Source organism: Felis catus, chromosome D2 (assembly GCF_018350175.1).
Source record: "Felis catus isolate Fca126 chromosome D2, F.catus_Fca126_mat1.0, whole genome shotgun sequence".
Taxonomy (NCBI): Eukaryota; Metazoa; Chordata; class Mammalia; order Carnivora; family Felidae; genus Felis; species Felis catus.
Window position 1 is genome coordinate 44,807,857 of NC_058378.1, and position 8,386 is coordinate 44,816,242.

An 8,386-nucleotide genomic window follows, 5' to 3' on the forward strand; every position below is an offset into this window, starting at 1 on the left:
GTCATGCCACACAATTATCATTTCTTCTACTGATGGGAACAATTAGGATCTAACCTCTTAGCAAGTTTAATGTTTACAATATGTGATACAGTTTTGTTGTCTGTAATCACTGTACTGTGTCTTAGACCTCCAGGAAACACTTACCTACTATTGCAAGCATGTACCCGTTAGCAATATCTCTCCCATTCTCCATCCTCAGCTCCTTTCTTAAAAAAATTTTTTTTAATTTAAAAGACATTTTCTAAGAGAGAGAGGTGAGTGCATGTGCACACAAGTGGCGAAGGGGCAGAGAGAGAGGGAGAGAGAGAATCCCAAGCAGTCTGTGCACTGTCAGTGCAGAGCCCGACGTGGGCCTCAAAGTCATGAACTGAGATCATGACCTGAGCTGAAATCCAGAGTCAGATGCTTAATTGAGTCTTCCAGGAGCCCCATATTCTGCTTTGTTAAAACAAATGTGCTTGGGTCTCAGAAGGGTCAGAATGTGGAGCAAAAAACTCAGATCAGACAGGCTTGGCTATGCATCCCTTGTTTAGTGAGGTTATGCATTAAAAGTAATTAGGCCACAACAAGGGCACCTGGGTAGCTCAGTCAGCAAAGCTTCTGACTCTTGATTTGGGCTCAGGTCATGATCTCACAGTTCATGAGTTTGAGCCCCGCATCAGGCCCTCTGCTGACAGTGTGAAGCCTGCATGGGATTCTCCCTCTCCCTCAATCTCCGCCCTCCCCCACTGGTTCTTTCTGTCTCAAAACAAATAAACTTTTAAAAAAAGAAAGAAAAGTCATTATACCACAATGAGATACCACTTCATACCCTTTGGGATGGCTATTATTAAAAAAATGAAAGATAAGTACTGGTGGGGATGCGGAGAATGTGGACACTTGTATGTTACTGGTAGGAATACAAAAAAAGATGCAGTTGCTGTGGAAAACAGTACGTGGTTCCTCCAAAAGTTAAATATAGAATTACCATATGATCCGGCAATCCCACTTCTGGGCGTGTACCCAAAAGAACTGAAAGCAGGAACTCGAACAGATATCTGTACCCCAACACTCACAGCAGCATTCTTCACAACAGCCAAAAAGTGGAACCAACCCAAGTGTCCATCAACAGACGAACAGGTTAACCAGTAGTGATGGATGTACAATGAAATATTATTCAGCCTTAAAGAAGAGATTCTGATACATGCTATAACATGGATGAAGCTTTGAAAACATTATGTCAAGTGAAATAAGCCAGATTTTAAAAACTGAAATATGACTCCACTTATATGAGGGCTGTAGAATAAGCAAAATTATAGAGACAGAAAATAGAATAGAGGTACCAGGTTTGGAGGGAGGGAAGAATGTGGGGTTAGTGCACCGTGGGTTGTTTGGAATGACGAAAAAGTTCTGGAAATGGAAATGGCTGAACAACATTATGACTGCACTTAATGTCACTTAAGTGTATACATAAAAATGGTTAAAATGATAACACATTTGTACCGTGTCTTTTACCACAATAAAAAAGATGTATAGATCCAAATGAAAGAAAAAAAGCAGTTATAAATCGCTTTATTGAAATTTTATTGGGGTTTTCAGAGGAGTGAAATTAGATGCACATTTTTAATTCACTTCTCTATCTGCTCAGTGAACATGTGTTAAATGAATAAATGAGTCACATCTAAAAGAAGTTTCTTTGGATAGACCCAGAGGAGCAATCACACATACCTTCACCCCCGAAGGCCTTTGTCCCATCCATCTGTCTTTTGAATTCAGAAGCACCATACGAACTCATGATCATTATTTAAAAAAAAATCATACAACTTCAAATTGTAACCATGTGCCAGAATGTTCACTCTCACAGTTTCTCTATGCTACTTTACCCTCAGGTTTTTACCTCTAATCGCTAATTGGCTAATACCATCACGTGCGTACCAGTCAACGCTCCCAGCAAGCTTCAGATCCAGCCTAACCCAGGACCCAGGTCCAGCAGCGTCTTCTTAGGAAAGCCACCCACCCCCACCCCCCACTGCTGCCCTGTAACACACACACACACACACACACACACACACACACACACACACACACACACTTCTAAGATTTATGGGACTGTTTTACCCTCTTCTCTATTTCTTTTCCATCAGAGGTATAGGCTTGAGATCCTGGCTAGGTTGTCAGTTCCCTTATTTCCTCTGGTTTCCAGCTAGAGAACCCCTAATGCAATCCAGAATCAGATTCTTCAAGCAACAGAAACCAATTCTGACAGATTTAAGGAAAATGGAATGTATAGAATGAAACTAGGGAGATTTGGAGACACTGACCTGGAAAATAGGCAGGTCCAAGGGAGGCTATGCAGTCAGAGATGCAGCAAAATTTTATGCTGTAAAATGAAACCAGAGATGTAAAGTGAGGCCACTGACGAATCTGTTTGGTCTGTCAGCATGGGACGAAGGATATCACCATTGGACCTACTGTTAACCCTGGATGCTACTAACATTGGTTTCAGGATACTGTCACTGTCCCAGGACACAGATGGTGGCTTTGCTAGTGGTGATGACCTAGAAAGGATTCTTCATACCATTAGCTCTTATTTCAGGTTCTGGGGAGGATGCAGCTGATCAGCTCTGACCCTGTGTCCTAGGAGCCTGTGCCCTATGTGCAAAGGCAGAGGGAAAAGCGAGTATTTGGCCATTATGGCTTCCGTAGTGGAAAATGATCATCTCTGCCTTCCACCAAGAGCCATAGGCAAGTTCATATGCTTGGCATCCTTAAAAGAAAGAAAGCTCCATTTTACCCATCTTCACCTAGATTTTTTTGCAGCCTCTGTGATACTGGGCTAGTCACTGCCCCGGCATCACATTTCCTTGCAGTGTACCACAGAGTTCCAGAAGATATAAAGAAAAAAATTTTTAAAAATCAACTGGAGGATGACCTCTGACATTGGCAATGAATGATGCTTGCTTGAATGGAGATGACTGTGTGTGTGAGTAAAATAAGTTTATCACATCCTCACTAGATTTGATGATGCCATTGTTGCTGGGTTTTTCATAATTCATTTTTTCATAAAGGTAATACTTGCTTCAAATGTCAAAACAATATTAAAAGGTCTGTGCTTAGAAGTCTTGGTTGCACTTATACCCCCAGCCAGCTCATTACCTCCCCACCTGCCATCTATAGAGAGCCACTTTTATTCACCTATTGTGAATCCTTCCAGTTTTATTTATGTAAATAGAAGTACATATAAGATGTCATGTATAGCATGATGACTATAATTAATAATACTGTTTTGCAGGGGTGTCTGGGTGGCTCAGTTGGTTAGATGTCCAACTCTTTTTTCTAAATTTTTTTTTAATTTTTTTTTCAACATTTATTTATTTTTAGGACAGAGAGAGACAGAGCATGAACAGGGGAGGGGCAGAGAGAGAGGGAGACACAGAATCTGAAACAGGCTCCAGGCTCTGAGCCATCAGCCCAGAGCCTGACGCGGGGCTCGAACTCACGGACCGCGAGATCGTGACCTGGCTGAAGTCGGACGCTTAACCGACTGCGCCACCCAGGCGCCCCTAAATTTTTTTTTAATGTTTATTTATTTTTGAGACAGAGAGAGACAGAGCATGAACGGGGGAGGATCAGAGAGAGGGAGACACAGAATCTGAAACAGGCTCCAGTCTCTGAGCTGTAAGCAAAGAGCCTGATGCGGGGCTCGAACTCATGGACTGCAAGATCATGACCTGAGCCGAAGTCGGCCGCTTAACCGACTGAGCCACCCAGACGCCCCGATGTCCAACTCTTGATTTCGGCTCAGGTCATGATGTCACGGTTGTGGGATCAAGCCCTGCGTTGGGCTCCATGCTGAATGTGGAGCCTGCTTAAGATTCTTCCCTCTCAGGGTGCCTGGGTGGTTCAGTCAGTTAAGTGTCTGACTCTTGATCTCTGCTCAAGCTATGATCTTGCAGTTGGTGAGTTCAAGCCCTGCATCAGGCTCTGCACTGATGGTGCGTGGAGCCTGCTTGGGATTCTGTCTCTCCTTCTCTCTGCCCCCTCCTTGTGCTATCCCTCTCTCAAAATAAATAAATATAAAAAATTTTGAAAAAAAAGATCCTTCCCTCTCTCCTTGTGCCCCTCTCCTCTGTTCATGCATTCTCTCTCTCTTTAAAAAATAAAAAAATATATTTTAAAAATACTGTATTGCATATTCAGAAGTTGTTCAGAGAGTAGATTTTAGAAGTTCCTATCATAAAAAACCTGTTTCATAACTATGTGTGGTGATGGATGTTAACTAGACTTACTGTGGTGATCATTTTGCAATATGTACAAATATTGAGTCGTTATGTTGTACACCTGAAACTAATATAATATGTCAATTATACTTCGATAAAAAAGTGAATATAGATAAGTTTCTATTATTCATGAAGTTGTATACATCAAATTTGTACAGCTTTTTTTACGTCAATTATACCTCAATAAAGTGGCTTAAAAACATATTTTTTCTTATTTCTCTCTCTTTCTTACAAAAACAGGTAGAATGCTATTTACACTATTCTGTTTCTGCCTTTTCTTTTTCATTTTTTAAAATTGAGGTATAATTGACATAGTTGGCATATAATTAGTTTCAGTTAACATCTGTCACCAACCAGTTACAAATTCTGTGTGTGTGATGACAACTTCTTTTTACAGTTTATTTATTTATTTTGAGAGAGAGAGAGAGAGCAGGGGAGGGGCAGGGAGAGGGAGAGAAAATCCCAAGCAGGTTCCACACTGTAAGTACGGAGCCCCATGCAGGCTCCAACTCACCAACTGTGACGTCAACTTGAGCCCAAACCAAGAGTCAGATGCTTACCCCACTGAGTGACCCAGGCACCCCAAGAATGGGAAAATTTAAATCCATCCCAAAGCTAGCCCATCATAAAAGTTTAATGAGCTGTATAATTTTCCAGGGTTTCAATGTATATATAGATTTCTATTTTTATATAGAAGGATTCATTGGGAACATACTAGTTTTTAATCTTTTTTTTTTTTTTTAACTTGACAATACTTGGAGGACATATTGGCTACATCAAGAGGTACGGATCTACCTTATCCTTTTTAATAGCTTCGTGGGCTATTGTATGGTTAACCAAAAGTTGAACCAATGTGCTCTTTTTTGAGGGTGTGGTGGGGTGGGGAGTTGCTTCGAACTTTGACAAAAACAGAAGGTAAAGTATGAAAAGAGCTCACGGGTTGGCAGGTGGGGATGGTCAGAGGTGGCTACTGAGGGGGAGGGTGTACAGCAAGGCTAAGGCCTCCACTTGGCTCCAGGCTTCCCGGCTTCCCAGCTTCTGGGGCCTCAAGCTGGCTGGTCATCGAGGCCCCCACGGCGAGCCTGCCCTCAGGGGACAGAGAGGAGGAGACCAGGGTGGGGTCCACACCAGGGGGCAGCGTGTGTTTTTGAGCGAAGCCCGGGGAGAAGCAGCCATGGCCGTCCTACCTCTCTTCGAGCTTGCCAGTGATCTTCCATCCACTACGCATTCCTCGCTCTCGACCGTCGGCTCCTCGGAGGCGGAGCGGTTGACTTCCAGGGACACGCGCCAGCGGTCTGCGGCTGCGGGATCTTCCAGACGCCGTCGCTGAGCTAACCGGCCGAGCCCGGGGCCGCCGGCGGGCGCGGCCCCCGCGGCGGGGCCCTAGACCGCGGCCACGGGCAGGGAGCGCACGGAGAACGGCCACCCGCTGTGGCCGAACCGCTGCGCTCACTCCCCGGGCAGCCCCGGCCGCCCGCAGGCCTGGTGGGAGAGGCGGTTGTGGGCCGAGTCCCGGTCGCGGAAAGGGTCTGAGCTGGGGCTCCGCAGGAGGGAGAAGGGCACTCGTCGCTCGGTCGGGCTGGCTCAGCTCCGCGCGTCTGGCGGAGGCTTGGTGGAGTCCCAATCTACTCTCTTGCTGGACTTTCCCGCAGTTTTCCTATAATAAATTTCCGGTAGTAAATAATGCTACAACGAAAATCCTTGTACGTCCATTTTAGTTGGGCAGATGTTTCCATAGGATACATTTGGAGAAGTGGAATTGCTTGATGGAAGAGTATACAGATTTGAAACATTTTTAAATTATTAATTTTTTTAATGTTTATTTATTTTTGAAAGAGAGAGAGAGAGACAAAGTGCCAGCAGGGGAGGGTAAGGGGGGGGGGGGGGGAGACGCAGAATCCAAAGCAGGCTTCAGGCTCTGAGCTGTCAGCACAGAGCCCTAAGCAGGGCTCACGCTCACAATCTGCGAGATCATGACCTGTGCAGAAACCAAGAGTCAGACCCTTAACGGTGGGAGTCACCCAGGTGCCCCTGAAATTATTCTTAGTTGTATAAAATTATATGCATAGTCCTAGAAGGTGAGGGATAGTTTCACTAACACTGGGCACTTCTTAACTTTTTATGAATTGTATTTTTCTTTTTAATGCTTATTTATTTATTTTGACAGAGAGAGAGAGAGAGAGAGAGAGAGAGAGAGAGAGAGAGAGAAAACGAGCAGGGAAGGAGCAGAGAGAGGGGAGAGAGAGAATCCCAAGCGGGCTCTGTACAGAGCCCGAGGTTGGAGTCCACCTCCCGAACAGGTGAGATGGTGATCTGAGCAGAAATCAAGAGTCAGCCATTTAACTGACTGAGCTACCCAGGCAACCCTGAATTATATTTTTTCATGTTTTTTGCCCATTTTTCAATTAGGGTGCTTGTCTTCTTTTTTGGCTTATATGTGTTCTTTGTGTATTAAAGATAATACACCACCAAGATATTGACAAAGTCAACAGTAAGCTCTGATTGATGGGAAGACCAGACACAAATCACTTGCTTAAAATTACATATCTAAAATTTATAAAGGGAACTCAGGGGTGCCAGGATACCCTGCAAAGAGATTAGAAGCATTCTGCAGAACAGATGAGGGATATATAAATTCCCATGTCCCCCAAAAGCCTCTTCTGGGACACAGTTGCACATAATAAATCTGGGGGCGGGGGCGGGTCATGTCATACCCTCTGGAAACTCAGTTGCCCCTCCTCCAAGGCCAGTTTTCTGTGCATAAAACTGAAGCATTTCTGCACCTAGTCTAGTCTGAGCTGACTTCTTGCAATTTGGGGATGCAATTGCACACAGTCTGCCTATAGTGTGGTACCACAAAGCCTGGGCCAAAAGGATTTCTTGATTTATTGCTGCATGACTCTTTATATGTTAAAAAAAGTAATTGACTAGGAGCAAACGGACCAAGGCAGAGGGGAGAGTGGGACTGAAAGGGCTCTATCTCCCTTAATCCCCATCAGCTCTCCTTAGGTGTCCTCTCATCATTATTCAAATAATTACATAAAATATATATTGTTTGTAGTAAAATGTGCAGATGAAAGCATCTTTGGAAGACTGCAATTTAACTGAACTGGTCATATACTGTTTATTTATTTAGGGTGCAAGTGAGCGAGGAGCAGAGAGAGAGAGAGAGAAGCGGAGCTCACAGGAAGCGGGGCTCGTGTGTACCCAAACTGGGACTCGTGCTTAACTTGATGCTGGGCTCGAGCTCACCTGATGCGGGACTCCAACTCACAAACTGTGAGATCGTGACCTGAGCCGAAGTCAGATACTTAACCAACTGAGTCACCCAGGCACCCTATTTATTTATTTATTTTTAATTTTTTTTTTAGAGAGAAAGAGCACGTGAGAGTGGGGCAGAGGGGCAGAGGGAGAGAGAGAGAGAGAGAGAGAGAGAGAGAGAGAGAGAGAATCTTAAGCAGGTTCCATGATCACTGCAGATCCCAACTCTGGGCTGGATCCCACAGTCCTGGGATTATGACCTGAGCTGGAATTAAGAAACACTCAACCATTTGAGTCACGCAGGTGCCCCAGTAATACACTATTTAAGTGAAAAGGATTTACATGCTGTTGCTACGCAAAGTGGCTGTGCCTCTTCTGGAATCGCCATTGGGTGGAGAGAATCATCTCTCTAAAAGGTGATCTGGGCTCCCCAGTTGGGTTGGGCAAGTCTGGCTCTGGGCTGGACAACCGGTGGAGAACAGTGTGAGGAGAAACCCCTTGCCTGGCAAACCCTGGGTGCCTCCAAGTGCCTTATCACCTCTCAACAGCTTCACTACTAAATGACAAAAGAAGGTGGGGAGTATCTGCTTGAAATGATACTGTGGGCCCTGGCCTGCAACCCTGAGCGCCCTTGCCCCACCCCTGGTTTCTGTGAAGGAGGTATAGTGGATACAATGGGTGCCCCCTTCTGGTGATGGGTGCATGTGGACCAAAGTGGGAGGAAGCCTGGGCCCATCATCCAGGGAGGGTTTGAAGTCTTGTCTGAAACTTCAGCCAGTCTATCTCTGCTTGTGTTTTGTTTTAGGAAGCTGATTTCAGTTCAACTGCTTGGATGTGGGTTTCAACACCATGATGAGTTAACTTCT

The 8,386-nt window shown here is 44.8% G+C and overlaps 1 pseudogene; it reads right to left on the bottom strand.

Annotated features, from left to right (window-relative positions):
* Nucleotides 1–4,784: 4,784 nt before the first annotated feature.
* LOC111557098 lies at nucleotides 4,785–7,034 on the bottom strand (annotated as a pseudogene).
* Between the last annotated feature and the right edge of the window lie 1,352 nt (nucleotides 7,035–8,386).